Raw genomic sequence first — 20662 nt, 5'->3', positions numbered from 1 at the left:
ATCAGGGGTATATTATCATAAGCATGGCTAAAAGAACAGGAACAGCTGGGAAAAATAAACTGAGTGCAGACTAAGTCAGACAATTTAGGCTGGGTATGGTGGCTCACGCCTGTAATCCCAGCATTTGGGAGGCTAAGGCGGGTGAATCACCTGAACTCAGGAGTTTGAGACCAGCCTGGTCAACATGGTGAAACCCCATCTCTACTAAAAATACAAAATTAGCCAAGTGTGGCGTTGTGTGCCTGTAATCCCAGCTATTTGGGAGGCTGAGGTAGGAGAATCGCTGGAACCCAGGAGTCGGAGGTTGCAGTGAGCCTAGCTCATGCCACTGCACTCCAGGCTGGGCAACAAGAGCAACACTCCATCTCAAAAAAAAAAAAAAAAAAAAAAAAAAAATCAGACAATTTAATACACTTTAAAATGTATCCAAAGTTTTGAAGTCTATAATACCTTATTCAAAAAAATACAGATTGAATTAAAATGAGTATTAAAACCACCTATATTTTATCTGTCAATTCTCACTCCTCAAGAGTAAATTTTCCACCCACTTGGTAATTACCTCATTTCTTTTCACAATATCATTTAAGTATGTAGGAATAGTTAACTTATTTCTATTTGGTGATGGCCAGCTGAATAACAGAGTCTCTCCATAGCAAATCTACAACTCCAGTCTAGGTCTGTTGATTCCCTATCCAGAGCTCATTTACCGAATCATAACACCTCTCAGCTATTTACTATGTGTAGTGAAGGATATAGAATAGCTTGTCGCAATGCATTATAAAAAGCAAATACATCATAGTTGTGTTCAGCAGTCTACCAGCCTCCATTTTCATGTCTGGGTACATTTTACAATTCCACAGATAAAAATCACTATTTAGTGTGATAGAAATTACTACCTTATTTATTGCCTATTAACTTGACAGTGAGAAAGAAATGAAAAGATGGATCTTGGGCTAGATCATACATTCATGGTCCTTCTAAGCCCTGATTTCTATCTACAAAGCAGGAAGAAAATCTAAGTGTATTGTTCATCCACCAGGAGATTGGTCTGGTCCACGTTATGTTTGAGGAGCCTATTTGGCATCCAAGGGTAGATAGAGAGCAGGTAGTTGGGTATACCTGACTCTAGGGTAAAGAGAGCAGTCTGGCTGGAGGCTGTATGAGAATGCAAACTCTGGGAAAACAGAGATTTGGTCTATTTTGTTAAGTTCTATACCTTTAAACACCCACAGCAATGCCCAGGACATACAAGTAGCTCTATAAATATTAGATGGAGCTATGTGAAACTGCCATGACATTGTACTATTTTTGATCTACATTAACAGCAACTTCATATGATTCCACCTAATACCTACTGAATAAATGATACACTGTAATTTTTCATTTCACAGTCTCTCCTCTGGGCCTGAGCTAAAAAAAAAAATTTCTGCCTTACTGGAAAAAGAGTAGAGCAGAGTGGGTAGGGGATCCTGAAGTTGGTCCTTACTCCTTTTCAGACCCCTAAGGTCTCAGTCTCCCTCTTTCCTGGCTATTGCATTACACACACACCAAATATTTATTGTTGGTGGTAATGATGACAGAAATTACCTTTTCCTAATATTTCCTATAAGTAATTATTAGAAAAATAAAATTAGCCACTTGCAAACTAGTTGACTTTAAATAAATTTACAATATTTTTCTCAGTACTGTTACTGGGTACAAGGTTCTGATCATGAGTTGTCCAGGTCCGTGGCACATTGAACAAAGAAATGAATAGCATGCACGAACAAGCAAATAAAGTGTAGATTTATTGAAGCGGGAGGCAATAAAAGTGAAAGTACACTCCACAGAATGGCAGTGGCCCAAGCAAGTGGCTCAAAAGCCCTGGTAGCAAAGTCTTCTAGGGTTTAAGTACCCTCTAGAGGTCTCCCATTGGTTACACCCTATGTAAATGAAGGGCTGGCTCATGCCAATTAGAGGTCAAAGTGAACTGGCCCATGGCCAATCAAAGACTGGCTAGATTGGCACCTTACACAAAAGAAGGTCTTAGAATGGACTAGTCATATGCCGGAGTGCAGGTTTGCCTCATGGCCAATCAGAGGCTGGCAAGAATAGGCACCTTATGCAAATGAAGTCCTAGAATTCAGTTACAAGAAGTTTGCGTGAATTGGCCTTAGGTTCCCTGCCTTAATAGCTTATTCTCCTGCCTCACTACTAGAGTTATCATTTTATTGCTAAACTTTCTGAGTAATAGGAAGATTATTTCTCCAATGCCATAGCAGAAGAATAGATCTCTACTACCAAACCATGCAGAAACACTATGTATGTGTGTTAAGGATGTTACACTATGCTATTTAATTACATTAAGGGATATTTCTGCCTGTATTTGTTTTTCTATGTTATATCACACTTAGAATCTTCCAAAGAAAAATCCAATTGCTTATAATTTTACCTGAATAGATTATCACATGAAACAACTTTTCTCCTGAAACACACACATACATGCATATATAATCCTTAAAAGCTTTTATGAATTATCTTTAAATTACCACACTGTTATATAAAATTTCCACAGTAGTTCTCTTTTTTGGTTTATCATGTCACAAACTGAATATAAAATAAGAATTATTTTCTATTCTGTTTTATAAAGAAATGCTGTTCCTGAAGAACTTTAATATATATTAATTCAAATTTAATCATTTAAATGGAATGGCTATGCAAATCTGAGCATGGTGCTCTGACAGGATAACTTTTAGGATCACAACTCCAGTAGCCAGCTCACATGTAGATGAATTTTCTTTAAAATTCAAAAGCTACCTCTGATGCCCTATAATAATAAAACAATAATGAGAAACATAACACACGTCTCTCATTATTGTTCTATCATTATAGGACATCAGAGGAATAATAATATTTTGATATGCAGCTTTAAAGAGTAATTTGTTGAATAACAATAATCCCCAAGTCAAGTTGATGTATTAATTTGCTTCTAAATAAATCAAAGTATAGGCCAGGTGTGGTGGCTCATGCCTGTAATCCCAGCAACTTGGGAGGCCAAGGGAGAAAGATCACTTGAGCTCAAGAGTTTGAGGTTAACCTCACATATAGTGAGGTTACCCTCACATATAGTGAGGTTACTCTATGACTGTGCCGCTGCATTCCATCCTGAGGGACAGAGTAAAACACTGTCTCTAACCAAAGTAAATAAATAAGTAACTAAAGAAAAGCACAACATCACTTTTGAAACTTAAGTAGTAGCAGATAATGAGAGCCCTTTCCCAAGCAGCTACAACATTAGGTGATTTTTAAAAAGGCTAGAATTTGTTTTACCTTATACTACTAAACAATTCACATTTCACAAAATGTGCTGCTCTGACTTGTTTAAACAGTGGATGTACCCCCATCACATGATCTGGTCTCTCTTTCTTAGCTATATTCATCCAATCTGGACAGTGAACTGTGATGGCAGGGACATCTCTCTATTCCCTTAAATCTCTCTGCTTTATGCCCATTGTGCTTGATAGTGAGGATCTTCAAAAACTATAAATTAAATTCCACAGGTTTGCACACAAAATTGCATATAAATGTGTAATGTACTATTAAATCTCAGTTCCTTAAAGGTTCAGAGGATTATTATCTACTCTTCCCTTCTGTTATGAAAATATCATGTCCCACAAACCTGCAAAATTAAGCTACCCAACCAACAAGCCCAAGCTGTTTAGCTCTTAAATTGAGGTGATGCAATGTGCAAAGGAAAGTCACCTTAATTCCACTAAGGGAAAAAAATGCACTAAAACCCATCTCTCTGAGCTGAGCCTTCATTCAATATTGAAACAAGTAATCGTAAATTCCATGGTTTTGGCTGCTGCTCAACACTATTCTATTCAACTGGGGATTGAACAAAGCAAAATAAAAAGGAGCTTTAATCTGCCTTTTCTTCTTTTTTTGCTATACTACATTGACAGCACCTTGTTCATTAATTAAACTTTTTCTTCCCTTAAAGAAATAGACTTTAGAGTACTATATTGAACACTGACGAAGCAGGTAAGAAATAAAAAGCATACATTTAAAAATAAATCTAGGATTTAAAAATTGTAGTTGGAGATACAAAATATTCATGAACAATAAAACAAATACAGAGAAACATTTCAGCAAATACAAAGTAAGATGGTAAGTATTTAACACATATAGGTGCTGACACAGAGGCAGAACTAGGAGAGACTAGGGGTTCCTCTCACAGATTTTACATCAATCAAGACAGCTTCATCTTGATGACTGAAACAGTTCAGGCGTCTTACACATTTTCTCTCATCAACTAGAGGTAGAGTTACAAATTTAAGTCTTTGGAGACTATGAACCCAGTTAATAATGACTAATTTGCCAAATTTGCTGGAACCCTTAAAAATAATTTCTGTTTTGTGAGCCTGACTTGTGCTTCTTACATAAGAAGAGAACGCAATCACTGTTGTTGGTTTTTTGTTTGTCTGTTTGTGACAGAGTCTCGCTCTGTCACCCAGGCTGGAAGTGCAGTGGCACTGTCTCAGCTCACTGCAACCTACACCTCCTGGATTGAAGCAATTCTCCCACTTCATCCTCCCGAGTAGCTAAGATTACAGGCGCATACCACCACACCTAGCTAAGTTTTTGTATTTTTAGTAGAGACGGGGTCTTACCATGTTAGCCAGGCTTGTCTGGAAATCTACCCACCTTGGCCTCCCAAAGTGCTGGGATTACAGGTGTGAGCCACTGCACCCAGCTTTCACTGTTGTTTTTGTTCTGTATAATAATAGACATGGTAGGGAGGTCATGAAGGAAAAAACATAATTCTTATTCATTACCTTACTGTTATGAAGAAACTTTTGCTTTGATAATAATTTAAAGAAGATATGCCATTTCTAATTTGCCATCTTAAAGCTCAAAATAATAATGTAGTAAAATTCTAAGTGCATGCAAAATCTTTTAAGAAATGACAGGTGCTCCAAAGGGAAATTATTAAAAGGTAAAAAAGATGAGAAAATGCTTTTCATGTATTTTCTATTTGGGTTTTAGATACCTCAATATGAGGGAACGAGAGGAACACAAGCATTCTTTACTGTTTTATCATTATGTAAATCAAATAGATTTTCTTTTCCAATAAAATTCTGTGTAAATTGCCCCTGTGCATATCTTGCTGGCAAGAGAAATTTTAGGAATGACACCAATTTCATGGTAACTTTAATTTTTAAAAATGTGCCTCAGCTTTACAACCTGAAGATAAAGAAAGTTTACACACTTTCTTGAAGTCTCTCACTAAAAACTGATGACCAGTGGAAACTTATCTTCTCATCAGTCATAAAATCGTGATTGTAAAATTCAAGTTAAACAATAATCTTGAATGCAGAGTTCAAAATATGTGATTTACTGTTTGCCAAAGAAAATTTATTTTCTAACCATAATAATAGTTGTCACTTATTGAGAGCTTACTCCATTCTAGGTGCTATTTTACATATATTATGGCTGCTTTACATCATGGAAAGCCACGTCATATATTTTTATTAGAATCCCCAGAAAAGAATCCATCCTTTCAATGTTAATTTCCTGAGTATTTGACAACACAATCAGAAAAATTATCTTAATGTTAGAAAAACAGTACTGTTTATATATGTGAAGAGAAAGTCAGTAGCATATAGAGAATTGGGATAGCCAAGATTATTATTGATAATGTATAGGAAAATACAATCACGTTCACGAATTCTAAAAGGAAATTAAAGACATTTGCTAATTAGGTGATCACAAAACAAATGATAAAATTCATTTCCTGCTCTGTGATACTGACAAGGCATCAAACCAAAAAGATGAAACAAAGGCATTTGGCTTTCATTATAAACATATATAAAATAGCACAATAAAGAGACCTATACGCAGCTCTTTCACGTCAGTTAACTTAGATTCCTATCACTTTTTTTAGACAAGTGTTTCTATTACCTTTCTTAAAGATATCACCACGGCTCAGCAGCTGCCATGATGACTTAACAAACTAAAAATATGGTTTCTCATGCACATACAATTCATTTCCACGTCCACAAAGAAATAATGGGCAAGAATAACTAATAAAGTTAAACAGCAAAGGGTAAGAACTGAAATAAAAACTGAAGGTTGGTGAATTCACCTTAGAATTGATAGACAAAATATAAACCTCAATATGTGTTTTCCTCATTCAGTTATACTTCTACAACTTTATGTTCAAATTCTATTTTCAAAAAAGTCTGAGTAATGAACATAGATGATGGCATTCAGGGAGAAAAGAAAGATCGTAAGTAAATCTAGACTTAGAATTTCCTTACTTTTGGAGTTATCAGTGTTTTGGTTTCAAGAAAAATCAGTATTGTTTACTTAATTTTGTAACAATTTTTGACTAATCCCATTACTTAAAAAAAATTAGAAAATTATGCTCTCCACAAATGCCTCTTACTGTTAATATCTTTTCCTACTATCAAAACGACTCATTTATTGTGCTCGCTATGGCAGCACATATACAATAGGGCTCATTCACTTCCTTTTACATTAACATGCATAAAATAGTATCTGTTTTAACTATCAATAAATTCTTTAATTAACAACAGCTACCACGCACAGAGCGCCTATATGTGCTTAGCAGTGTGTCAGCCACTTGAGAGACATTATCCCTGCTCCTTACAAGAACCCATAAAAAACAGAGATTATTATTCCCATATACAAATGAAAGCACAAGGCAGGCCTTAGGGAAGGTATCTGGACCAGAATAATAAAATTAACACGTTAAATCTTAATAGACCCAAATAATCATCACTGTACTCTCTCATAATCAATATAGCTCATCCTAACTTTGGTGCAATAGCAGTCTGAATTTCAGAAAGAACTTCCACTTATAGAAAACTTACTTAAGTCTTGATCCTCATCAAAAAGCAGACATTCTTTCTTTCCTTTAGCTGGGGAGAACACAAGAGGTCCAGAGAGGGTAAAAAGCTTTCAGAGCTCCCAAGGAGGGTGCAAAGGCCTGGCCTGTGGCCTTTAGCCTTTAGATCCAATTTTCTTTCTAATGCTCAGGCTTCAACCAGCATAGATGAAAGCACATGTATTTGTAGCAAAGTACCTGGTGAGGCACACCCCCTTTAAGTCTTAGTGCTCCAATCTTTGCATTTAACCACATGGTTGCTCACCATTTTTATTATTCCCTTAATATCTTCGTATGAATAGAATTTTCTATACATTTTCCTTTATTTGACAACCAAAACTGTTAAAACAGAAAAGTCATGATTGCTGCTTCTAATTTTATTCTGTTCTATCAGAATATTCTATAACAGTGTTTCATTCTCAAATACAGAAATGCTAGGGCATGCAGTGAACAAGTAATACTGAAAAGCTGTTTCAAGGAATAAATAATAAATAGTGAGGGGTCTCCCCGTAAAATATTGACACTAAGGAGCCTGCAAACCTTCCGTTCTTCAGATGGCAGCTCCTCCTATCTCAGATTAGGTGATGTAATCTCATGTAAACAATGAGGGGAAAAGACCAATAAAAGAAGGTTTAGCATCTTTACAGTGACGAAACCAAGTTACTCATTGCATTTGATGACATAATAACAAATGACAATATTGGTCACGGAAAAACGCATTTGCCTACCTATCCATCTAGAAAATTGAACTGGGCATACCCACTCTGATTTATGTGGTCAAATACTTAGAAAATTTTTAAATAATATAGACCATATATTTATAACACAACTGTCCTTTTGAATTATTTTTTTGGGTCATACTCAAAAAGTCAGATACTTTTGACAGCTCAGGAACTATATACCAAAAAGCTTTTCATAATGTTGTACAACAAATCTGACAAGAAATGCCTATAAACAAACAGAAACAGTCTAAAACCAAATGCATACACACACCTTCGCTCACATTTTAAGATGTCAACTATGAAAAAATAATGCAAAATTATAGTTATAGGCAGACTTCACTCCAGTACTTCTGGCAAAATACAATTTCCCTTGCTCTTTAAATGATGAAAGATAGCCTGCTAAAAGGATCTTTTAAAATATGTCTATAAAAAAATCTCCTCAAACATGACTAAGATGTGATTATAAACACAATTTCAATCAAGTGATACTATCTATAACTCTAGCAAGTAGGTAATGAAAAACAGGGAAAAAAGGCAAAGGGCATTCTGCTTTTTCACATACTCCACAGTAACGTATTTTATGTCCTAGTGAATATATGGCAGTACATTTGACGATTTTTCCTTCTCCACTTGGGGAAAAGCTTTAAGACTCCAAAGCAAAGTAGAAATCCTCCCCAACTTATGATGGGGTTATGTCCTGATAAACCCATTGTTAACTTAAAAATATCACACATCAAAAAATGAATTTTAATACACTCAGCCTACGGAAAATCACAGCTTACTTTAAACATGCTCAGAACAATTACATTTGCCTACAGTTGGGCAAACTAATCCCACACAAAGCTTATCTTACAAAAGCATTAAATATACCATGTACTATATTGAACACTGTAGTCAAAGTGAAAAACAGAATGGTTTTATATCATAAAATCAAAAAATATTAAGTCATCAAGAAACTCAAACATAAAAAAATCTAAAACACATTCACATTTCATACATCATCTCAACCACTCTCTACAAGTTTATGATTATTACAATATTTCTTTTTCTTTTTTTCTAATCCCCATGTTGATTAAAATTATAATATTTGGTTTGGACGGCTGGTAGAAGTAAAGGTATAGCCATAAGACTGTTTTATTTCTCAAAAGCAAAATGGTATTGAGTACTTATTATGTACAAGGCATTGTACTAAGCACTTTCTTTGTATTAACTTTATTTAGTCCTCACAGCAACCCTTTAAGATACATACTATTAGGATCTTTTTCTCACAGATGAAGAAACTGGAGCACAGAAAGGTTAAGGAAACTGCCAACAATCTGGTTACAGTTGCTAAGTTGCAGAGCAAGTATTTGAAGCCAAGCAATTGTATTTCCAAGCAGTTAATTGCTCTGAAAACTGTATCTGTAGTTTGTCAGATGAAATTACCTATTCTTTCCTGAATTTATACAGAAAATAGGAAAGGGGTTTATCCTAAATCATCCCATTTTTCATCCCTTAACTTATAAGCTATACATAAAACAACAAAGAAGAACCTGTTACAACATCAATTCACTGAGTCCCATTGGCACTGCATCAGAAATAATCAGAATTGGTATCAAAAACTTACATTTGATTCTGAGCTATATAGGGTAAAAAGTTTATATGTTTGGGTAATTCATTAAACCTTTTTGGTCTCAATACTAAGCTACAGAATAGAATAAAAATATTATCTCCCTTATTAATTGTATTTGAGGAAACCAAACCCTTAAGAAAATCTGGTAATGTTCTTTACAGAAGAGTGCCAGCTAATAACTTTAGCCATAAAAATAGTATAAGTGACTTTGGAAAGATCATTCAAGAGACAAACCATTACATTAAAAGTTGGTGAACTTTACAATGGAGGGTTCAAACTACTGCTACCCAATACGCTTCCTATGTGACACAATATGAAAAACAAAGTACCACTTATAAATGATCCGCCAAAAAGCTCACCCCTGAATCTACATAAGTCTTTAGAGCTAATTTCATTTACAAATAGAATTTACTGTAACAAACGACACCACAAAAAAATCCAAAATATGAAACATTTTATAAAACTGGCTTATTTCTTCAAGTTAATGGACTGAAAAATCAAAAACAAAAAAGGGTGGCAAGAGGAAAAGACAGCTGAGTAAGGGATTACTAAAACAGGTATGAGACAATAGCCAAATCAAACATGTGACCTCACATAAATCCTAGTTCAAACAAATCAGATGTAAAAATAAACAAAAGCAAAATTTTTGTTAAGCAACTGGAGAAATCTGAACATGACCTGGATATCTGATGTCACCAAAAATTATTGCTAATTTTGCCAAGTCATAAGACAATCATACTACAATTATGTTAGGAAGTGTCTATTTTTTTTTTTTTAGAGGTGCATACTGCCTATACAGGCACCTGTGATGGTTAATTTTACATGCCAACTTGCCTAAATCAGAGTAGCCAGATATTTAGCTAAACATTATTTTGGAGTGTGTCTGGGTGTCTCCAGATGAGACTGGCATTCGAATCAGCAGATTCTGTAAAAAAGATCACTCTCCCCAATGTGGGAGGGCAGCACCCGATTTGTTAACAGCCGGAATAGAACAAAAGGTGAAGGGAGAATTCTCTTGTCTGCCTGATCCCATGAGCGGAGACACTGGTCTTCTCTGACCCTTGGACTTGGACTTACTGGCTCCCACAGTTCTCAGGCCTTTGGACTGAGATTGAACTACACCACTGGCTTTCCTGAGTCTACAGCCTGCCAACAGCAGATCACAGAACTTCTCAGCCTTCATAATCACGTGAGCCAATCTCTCACAATAAATCTCTTTATATAGAGAGAGCAGCATATGACTTAGTCTGAAACTTGCTTCAAAAACAGCTAAAACACAAAGAATAAAAAGGGATATATAAATAAATAAAATACAGAAAATACTGGTAACTGTTTAGTATGATGACAGAAATGTGAGAATTTGTGTTTGTATACATTTGGAATTTTTCATAATGTTAAATGTTTTAAAAGTATTTTCTCCACTTGTTTCATAAACTATATGATGATCATTGAGAAAAAGTATATAAAAGTAGCTAAAACACATGTCAGGTATTAACGTCAGTTTGAAAAAAGAATAAAAAAAAATTTAAGGAATCCACATTCTAAATTAGGAGAAGGCCAGTTCACAGGCCAAATCCAGACAGCTGCCTGTTTTTGTGATAGTAATGCAGGTACGTCCATTTGTTTAAATACTGATGGTTGCTTTCATGCTACAACAGCAGAGTAAATGCAACAGAAACCACATGGTTCATGAAGCAAAACTTATTTACAATCTGGCCCTTCAAAGAAAGTTTACTGATTCCTATTATAAATTCTACATTTTTACTATTATTTAAGAGAAAATTTAGCCTCAAAACATTTTCAGAGCCTTCCTTTTTAAAATTTACCAAGAATTTTCCCTATCTAGCTTCTCACAAATAAAAACAAAGCTACCTATAAAATAGGGGCTGGTAGCCTCCTAATTTTTGACCTAAAGTGAATAAATCATTTCATAGCTTCAGGGTAGCTACTTTTCTATTAAAAAGCCTATAATAAAAGTAAACAAACCAAAAAAGTAAAAAGGTAAAAGAAGAAAAATTGTAATTTCATATTACTATTATTATTTTACTTCAAGTTCCCTGAGTTTAATAAAATAGCCAAAGGGAAACAATATATTACATGTTTCAATGCATTCCAATCAAAGGATGTTTTTTATTTGGGGAGAGAAAGACAAAGGAACACAGATACATACAAGGCTGGAATTTCCTCCATGTCAATCCAGTGAAAAACACTGTAAACCCATGGGCCACTTTTTTCTAACTATAAACTGTATATTTTGGATTAATAGTTTAAACACATTCTTTGGCAACCTTCAACTTAACGTACATAACCTTCAGGTACACCCATGAGCTGATTAGTAATTTAGGGCTTGAGAAAAACAATGTTTCAGAGGGAAATGGAGACATGAATGAGTTTAATATGTAAGTACACTAGCTAAAGGGCATAATTAAAACTACATCACTCCTTTAAATCTACATAATTAAGTCCCAAAGACATTCTCATTAGTATGTTTTATTTTTCCACTAAACCAGAAAGGACTTCATGTCTACATGGTTGGAAAATACACATAAAATTTAAAAAGCTGAGGCTGGCTGGACGTGGCAGCTCACACCTATAATCCCAGCACTTTGGGGGGCTGAGGTGGGTGGATCACTTGAGGTCAGGAGTTTGAGAACAGCCTGACCAATATGGTGAAACCCCCTCTCTACCAAAAATACAAAAATTAGCCAGGCATGGTGGCGTGTGCCTGTAGTCCCAGCTACTCGGGAGTCTGAGACAAGAGAAGTGCTTGGAGACAGAAGAATTGCTTGAACCCAGGAGACGAAGGTTGCAGTGAGCTGAGATCGCACCACTAGACTCCAGTCTGGGTAACAAATCGAGACTCTGTCTCCAAAAACATACATGCATACATGCATGCATACATACATACATAGCGAAGGCATATACAAGTCAGATAAAGTGCTCGCAACATTCAATGACTGAACTTCCCTTTTTGAAGTAATATATAAAATCTGCCATTAAGTAATATAGAAATCTAGTCAACCATCATTGCCACCACAATATCAGTTAGGTGAGCTTATGCCCCAAATTTCAGAGGGGAAAATAACCAGAAAGAATTAACAAACTATTTTTAATTTTAGAAGACAGAATGTGGCTTTTTTTGACAGTAACTCAACTGAAAATCTCTACTAACCAGCACTTCCTTTACTATGCAATGATAATTGATGTTCCTAATGATCAGCCTGAAGCATGTTCCAAATCCTGAAGTTCATTCTAAATGATTAAAAAGATTATGTTCTGTATACTTCCAATAGTGAGTACACTTCATTCTCATTACTTTAAGATTAGCAACATATTTAAGATATGTAAGTCCATCAACAGGCTGTTCTCAAAATTAGATATTCACAGGGGCTATACTGAAAAGCTCTTAATATGATGGTCACTTTACTATACATAGGGGAGAAAATCACCTCTCTCAAGACATGAGACATGAAACTCTACAGTGTATTAAGAGAGTCTGTCCTAGGACTTGAAGAAATTTTAAATCCCCTTTTTGGGGGGAAAAAAAATGGCCCAAACAGTGGCCATTATACTCTCCGCTTATAATGACATTGATCAAATCTTCTGAGACAGAAGCTGGAGGAGGAATTAGGAAGCTATTGCAATAATTAGGTAAGAGATGGTGATAGAAAGGACCAATACTATGAAAGTACAAACTGGATGATGATGAAATACTTTCAAGATTGAGCCAAAAAAAACTTGCTGACAGCATAGGTATGAGAGAAAGGAGTCAAAGCCTATATACATCAAGGTTTTTAACCTCAGCAACTAAAGCTATGGGACTGCCATTGTCTGAGATGGGAAAGACTACAGAAGGGATTGATTTGGGGCAGAATGGTAGTCCAAGAGCTTAGTTTTAAGCACTTTAAGCCCGAGATAGCTCCTAAGTATTACAGTGTTTATATAGTCTAGAACATAGATCATCTATAGAGGCACTTGGATATCTGGGTCTAGAGCTCAGGGAGAAGGCTAGACTGAAAACATGCTATTAGGAGTCATTGGCATATAGATCTATGTGAAGCCATAAAAAAGGATGAGATTACCTAAAGAGTGTAAATATAAAGAACGAAGATGTTTCCTGGAGCGCTAAACTATCTAAGAAGAATACCCACATTCCTCATGTTATTGTGCCGCATTTCACTGTGCTTCATAAAGAGTGCATTTTCTACATATTGAAGGTTTGTGGAACCCTGCATCACATGTCTATCCATGCCATTTTTCCAACAGGATGCTCACTTCGTATCTGTGTGTCACATTTTGGTAATTCTCTTAATATTTCAAACTTTTTCATTATTATCTCATTATATATATTTTATTATTATATCTGTTTTGGTGATCTGTGATCAGTGATCTTTGATATTACTAAAACTGTTTTGGGGTGTCACAAACCACACCCATGTAAGACAGGAAACATAGTCGATAAATGTTGAATGGGTTCTGACTGCTCCACCAACTGGCCATAACCTTGTCTCTCCCTCTCTCCTCGGGCCTGTCAATTCCCTGAGACACAAAAATACTGAAATCAGGCCACTTAATAACCTTCAGGCCAATTAATAAGGACTCTAAGTGACCAAGTGAAAAAAAGACTTGCACATCTCTCACTTTAAATAAAAAGCTAGAAATGATTAGGCTAGTGAGGAAGCCATGTGCAAAGCAAAGATGGCTCAAAGCTAGCCTCTATGAGTCAGTTAGCTAAGTGAGATAGGCCAAAAGCTAAGCTTCTTGTGCCAAACAGTCAAGCTGTGAATGCACAGAAAAAGTTATTAAAGGAAATCAAAAGAGATACTCCAGTGAATGATAAAAAAAGCAATACAGGCTTCTTGCTGATGTGTAGAAACTTTGAGTGGTCTACACAGAAGATTAAACAAGCCACAACATTCCCCTAAGCAAAAGCCTAATCCAGAGGAAGGCTCTAACTCTATTCAATTCTATGAAGGCTGAGAGAGGTGAGGTAACTGTAGAAGAAAAGTTTGAAGCTAGCACAGGTGGGTTCAGGAGGTTTAAGGAAAGAAGCTGTCTCCATGACATAAAAGTACAAGGTGAAGCAGCAAGTACTGATGGAGAGGCTGGCGCAAGTCAACCAGGAGAACTAGCTAAGAGAACTGATAAAGGTGGCTATACTAAACAACAGATTTCAATTTACATAAAACAGCCTTAGATTGGAAGAAGACTTCCTCTAGGACTTTCACAGCTAGAAAGGAGAAGTCAATGCCTGGATTCAAATGACAGGCTCTTTCTTGTTAGGGGCTAATGTAACTGGTGGCTTTAAGTGGAAGCCAGTTTACCATCCTGAAAACCCTAGGGCCCTTAACAATTATGCTAAATGTACTCTGCCTGTGACCTCCAAATGGAACAAACAAAATGTGGGCAACAGCATATCTGTTTACAGCAGAGTTTACTGAATAATTAAGTCCACTATTGAGATCTAGTGCTCAGAAAAAAAGAATTTCTCACAAAATATTACTGCTTCATGACAGCGTACCTAGACACCTAAGTACTTTGATGACATGTATGATCAGATTAATGTTTTCATGCTTCTTAACGCAACATCCATTCTGCTGCCCATAGATCAAGGAATAATATTGACTTTCAAGTCTTATTATTTAAAAAATATATTTCATTAGGATATCATTCCCATAGATTGTGATTCCTCTGATGGATCTAGGCAAAGTAAATGGAAAACCTGGAGAGAATTCACCATTCTAGATGTCATGAAAAGTATTTGCGACTCACGGGAAGAGATCAGTGTATCAACATTAACAGGAGTTTGGAAGAAGTTAATTTCCAGCCTTCATGGATGACTTTGAGGGGTTCAAGGCTTCAGTAAAGGAAGTCACTACAGATGCGGTGGAAATATCAAGAGAACTTGAATTAGAAGTGGAGCCTAAAGATGTGACGAAGGTGATTCCTGCAACATCATAAAACTTTTTAATGGATAAAGAGTTGCTTCTCATGGATGAGCAAAGAAGGTGATTTCTTGAGATGGAAGCTATTCCTGGTGAAGATGCTGTGAACACTGCTGAAATGACAACAAAGGATTTTGATTATTACATAAACTTAATTAAACTTAATTTATAAACAGCGTCAGGGTTTGAGAGGATAGACTCCAATTTTGAAAGAAGTTATGTTATACGTAAAATGCTATCAAACAGCACTGTATGCCACAGATCAATCTTTTGTGAAAGGAAAAGTCAATCGATAAAGCAAACTTCTTGGTTGTCTTATTTTAAGAAATTGTCAGAGCCACTCCAGCCTTCAGCAACCACCACCTTGATCGGTCAGCAGTCATCAACATCAAGGCAAGGCTCACCAAAGGCTCAGATGATCATTACCATTTTTAGTAAAAAAAAAATGTATTTTTAAATTAGTTATCTACATTGTTTTTCTAGACATAATTCTATTGCACACTTAACAGACTGCAGTATAGTATACGGATAACTTCTACATGCATTGGGAAAGCAAACTGTGTGGCTTGCTTTATTTAAGTTTTATTGTGGTGGTCTGGAACAAACCCCACAGTATCTTCTAGGTATGCCAGTACTGCCTTAGGGAAGTCGAATGCCTGTATCTATGTTGTCTAGGATCTATCCTGTCAAGCATCTTATGTATGTTTCTAAACCAATTCTTCAATTATTTTAAATCAGCAAGTAAATTTATCTTTGCTGAAAATGAGGAAAGATGGTTATTGTGAAATCAATCAAACGTCACCTTGACCTGAATAGGTCCTTAAATATAATTATGAGAAAGGCATAACTAGCTGTATATAAGAAGCGCAAAGTAAAACCAAAAGGAAGACTGCATCAATTTACTAGGATAGGTAAGCACTGAAGTCAAGGAAGTCAACAGTTCTGCTTGGATGATGACACAGTGCTGAAGGGTGACCCAAGCGATTTCTGCAATAATAACTTCCACAGATTCAACTTAGACACTTGAAGCATGCTACCAAAAATTCAAATATTCAAAAATGTGTGATAAACATAAAAAATTTGAGAGGCCTTGATCTTAAATCTTTGTATCACCTCAAAGCCCAAACTTTTTTTTTTCTTTAAGAGACAGGGTGTCACTCTGTCTCCCAGAATTGAGTGAAGTGGCTTGCTCATAGCTCACTGTAACCTTGAACTCTTGAGCTCAATCCCATCTCAGCTTCCCAAGTAGCTGAGACTACAGGTGTGTTTCACCACACTCAGCTAATTATTTTTTTTTTTTGGAGAGAGGGAGTCTTGCTATATTGCCTAGGCTGCTCTTGAGCTCCTGGGCTCAAGTGATCATCCCACCTCAGCCTCCCAAAGCGCGGAGATTATAGGTGTGAGCCACCATGCCCAGTCCCAAAATGTATCTCTTTAATGACTACCTAAAAGTTAGCATCTTGGCAATGATTAGAAAAGTGAACCCTGAAGACAGCTCAGCACTCTCAACCGACTTGCTTTGGATACCTGACATTTTAAAATAAATACAAACACACGTATAAAGGAACCATCCATTTATATTTTCTAACTTCTCTCTATGTATTAAGAAAGATAAAGATCACTAGACAGCAATGAAATCAACCTGTAATTTCTCAGCATCCAGCAGGAATACTTCCACTGAAATTTAATAACATGCTCTCACCTTTTACAGAGGTTCAATATAAGACTCTCCACTTGAGAAATTGTTCTATGTCTTCAGCCAACCCATGGTTTAAAAGATCCTTTATTACGTTACCAACAACCTTTATATAAACACTTCACAGATCATAAAATACTCATGCATCCCAATTCTGTATATCCAAATCCTACCATCCTTCAGGGTTCAATTCAAATATCAATTTCTCCGTGAAGCCCTAAGTCTCCTAGGTAGATATAATATCTTACTCTTGAGCTTGTTCTTCTACTATACTTACTACTTTCTATCCCACATTAAATAAGAACTTAGGGGAGGGCATTTTATTGACCATTTGCTATGTATCAGAAACTGTGTCAATAAGCACAATACTAAGAGTTATTAACATATGTAATCTTCATATCAATCTCATCATCCTTATTTGAGGGATAAGAAAACTGAAGTCCAGAGAGGCTAATTTAATCAAAGTCATATGGCAAATAACTGGCAAATGAGGGCAGGGCTCTGGTTTGATTCCAAAGTCTACATTCCCCCCACCACACCACTGTGCCTTCCAAAATAAGTTGAACTGCCCTCTCAGGAGACTAACATTCATTTATTTATTACGTTTTGTGAAATAACTCCAAATATCCAATACTTACTTGAATTTAAACCTAACAAAATGTAGTATATGTTTTGAAAGAAGTTATTACTAATTATAAGGGCAATTCAATAGATATATTAAAACACAAGTTATAACAGTCTAGTATAGACTATGTTCCTTGAGGTCAAGAATCATATCTTTTTTTTAAGTTTGGGAGTACATGTGCAGGTTTGTTATATAGGTAAACTAGTGTCACGGAGGTTTACTGTACAGATATTTCATCACCTATGTACTAAGCTTACTACCAATACTTTTTTCTGCTTCTCTCCTTCCTCCCACCCTCCAACCTCAAGGAGGCTCCAGTGTCTGTTGTTCCCTTCTCTATGCTCATGAGTTCTCATCATTTAGCTCCCTCTCATAAACAAGGACATGCAGCATTTGGTTTTCTGTTCCTCCATTGGTTTGCTAAGGATAATGGCCTCCAGCTCCATCCATGTTCCTACAAAAGACATGATGTTGTTTTTTTTATGGCTGAAGAGTATTCTATGGTGTATATGTACCACATTGTCTTTACCCAATCTGTCACTGATGGGCACTTAGGGTGATTCTATGTGTTTGCTATTGTGAATATGAACATTCGCATGCATATATCTTTACGGCAGAACGATTTATATTCCTCTGGGTATACACTCAGTAATAGCATTGCTGGGTCAAATGGTAGTTCGGTTTTTAGCTCTTTGAGGAATTGCCATACTGCCTTCCACAATGGTTGAACTAACTTACACTCCCACCAATAGTGTGTAACTGTCCCCTTTGCTCCACAACCTCATCAGCATCTATTATTTTTTGACGTTTTAATAATAGCCATTCTGACTGGTATGAGATGGTATCTCACTGTGGTTTTGATTTGCATTTCTCTAATGATCACTGATATTAAGCTTTTTTTCCTATGCTTGTTGGACGCATGTATGTCTTCTCTGGAAAAGTACCTGCTCATGTCCTTAGCCTACTTTTTAATGGACATTTTTTTCCTTTTAAGTTCCTTATAGACACTGGATATTAGACCTTTGTCAGATGCACAGGTGGCAAATATTTTCTCCCACTCGGTAGGCTGTTTACTCTGTTGATAGTTCCTAAACTTAAGTTTAATTAGATCCTATTTGCCAATTTTTGCTTTTTTTGCAATTGCTTCTGGTATCTTTGTCATGAAATCTTTGCCCATTTCTAATGTCTAGGATGGTACTGCCTAGGTTGTCTTACGGGGTTTGTAGTGTTTCAGTCTTTACATTTAAGTCTTTAATACATCTTGAGTTGATTTTTCTATATGATGTAAGGAAAGGGTCCAGTTTCAATCTCCTGCATATGGCTGACCAGTTATCCCAGTACTATTTGTTGAATAGGGAGTCCTTTCCTTATTGCTTGTTTTTGTTAGCTTTGTTGAAGATCAGATGGTCGTAGATATGTGGCCTTATTTCTGGGCTTTCTATTCTGTTCCATTGGTCTATGTGTCTGTTTTTGTACCAGTACCATGTTGTTTTGGTTACTGTAGCCCTGTAGTATAGTTTGAAATCAGACAGCATGGTATCTCCAGCTTTGTTCTTTTTGCTTAGGACTACTTTGGCTACTCAGGCTTTTTTGGTTCCATATGAATTTTAAAATAGTTTTTCTAGTTCCGTGAAGAATGTCATTGGTAGTTGGATAGGAATAGCATTCAATCTATAAACTACTTTGGGCAGAATGGCCATTTTAATAATACCGATTTTGCCTAACTTTGAGTATGAGATGTTTTTCCGTTTGTTTGTATCATCTCTCATTTCTTTGAGCAGTATTTTGTAATTCTCAATGTAGAGCTCATTCACCTCTCGTTAGCTGTATTCCTAAGCTATTTTATTCTTACTGTGGCAACCATGAATGGTGGCATTGTGTTCCTGATTACTGACAGTCCCCAAAACACTGGTATACAGACAGTTTAAATAATCTGAAAATGAAAGTTCTTCTTGTCCAATAAAAGTATATTTCTTTCCAAAAATGAGGATCATGGGCTTTTTCTGTCCCCTTTAGCCAGACTTAGGGCTCAAGTAGAATAATTAAGTTAGCTAGGTGTTCAGCAATGTCAATTTCTCTGTTTCTTTCAATATTTTGTTTTTATTTTTCATCTTTCTAAAGGAAAAAGACTTAAGCTTATCTAGTGTTTGTGGTATGGCCTAACCAATGGACAGAAAAATCATGTGAATCTCAGAGCTTCTACCTAGCAGTAAACTCACTGATCTTCAGGGTGTTTCTTTGCAAAATCCTAGTAATTATACCTATTCTTGTATGGTGATTTTCTAAAGCTTACATAAGAATAGTTATACAAAGTAGGCCAGGCTTGGTGGCTCATGCCTATAATCCCAGCACTTCGGGAGGCTGAGGCGGGTGGATCACTTGGGGTCAGCAGTTCCAGACCAGCCTGGCCAACGTAGTAAAACTTCATCTCTACTAAAAATACAAAAATTAACCGGATGTGGTGGTGCACACCTGGAGTCCCAGGTACCCGGGAAGCGGGGGTTGCAGTGAGCTGAGATCACGCCACTGCACTCCAGCCTGGGTAACAGAGCGAGACTCTGTAAGTAAGTAAGTAAGTAAGTAAGTAAATAAATAAATAAATAATTTACACAAAGTGCCAGACATACTGCAGGACTCAATAAAGGTTCGCATTCCCCACTTTAACAAATTATTTTAAATGGCTCAAACATGCCAACCAATAACAAGTTTAATTCCACCATCTTTTCTAAAAGCCACTTAAAATATTAAATATATTTCTAAAAAAAATAACATTATTCTTAGTCCATCTGCCTCTATCAAGAAAATATATCCCCTTTTGATACACATTCTTTCCCTAAAAATAATGCAGAAAACATGCTCTTGCCGGGCGCGGTGGCTCAAGCCTGTAATCCCAGCACTTTGGGAGGCCGAGGCGGGTGGATCACGAGGTCAAGAGATCGAGACCATCCTGGTCAACATGGTGAAACCCCGTCTCTACTAAAAATACAAAAAATTAGCTGGGAATGGTGGTGCGTGCCTGTAATCCCAGCTACTCAGGAGGCTGAGGCAGGAGAATTGCCTGAACCCAAGAGGCGGAGGTTGCGGTGAGCAGAGATCGCGCCATTGCACTCCAGCCTGGGTAACATGAGTGAAACTCCGTCTTAAAAAAAAAAAAAAAAAAAAAAAAAAAA

The 20662-nt window shown here is 36.3% G+C and overlaps 1 protein-coding gene and 2 long non-coding RNA genes across 3 annotated transcripts in view; 1 reads left to right on the top strand and 2 right to left on the bottom strand.

Annotated features, from left to right (window-relative positions):
- Nucleotides 1–20662, bottom strand: part of PRIM2 (DNA primase subunit 2) — a 329319-nt gene that overhangs the window by 70671 nt on the left and 237986 nt on the right. The gene's annotated exons all lie outside the window — the stretch shown is intronic.
- On the top strand, nt 3703–15316 carry LOC116565872. Its single transcript, XR_004275631.1, has 3 exons — nt 3703–3714; nt 6981–6984; nt 15207–15316. It is a non-coding gene; the product is annotated as an uncharacterized LOC116565872 (long non-coding RNA).
- Nucleotides 20270–20662, bottom strand: part of LOC116565873 — a 2951-nt gene continuing 2558 nt past the window's right edge. The window contains exon 2 of the long non-coding RNA XR_004275632.1: nt 20270–20350. This is a non-coding gene — a long non-coding RNA (uncharacterized LOC116565873). The remainder of the gene's footprint in view (nt 20351–20662) is intronic.

Source organism: Sapajus apella, unplaced genomic scaffold (genome assembly GCF_009761245.1).
Source record: "Sapajus apella isolate SASKATOON/1434 unplaced genomic scaffold, GSC_monkey_1.0 scaffold41, whole genome shotgun sequence".
NCBI classification, from domain to species: domain Eukaryota; kingdom Metazoa; phylum Chordata; class Mammalia; order Primates; family Cebidae; genus Sapajus; species Sapajus apella.
The sequence above is the reverse complement of the archived record's forward strand: the minus strand, read 5'-3'. Positions and strand labels throughout refer to the sequence as shown.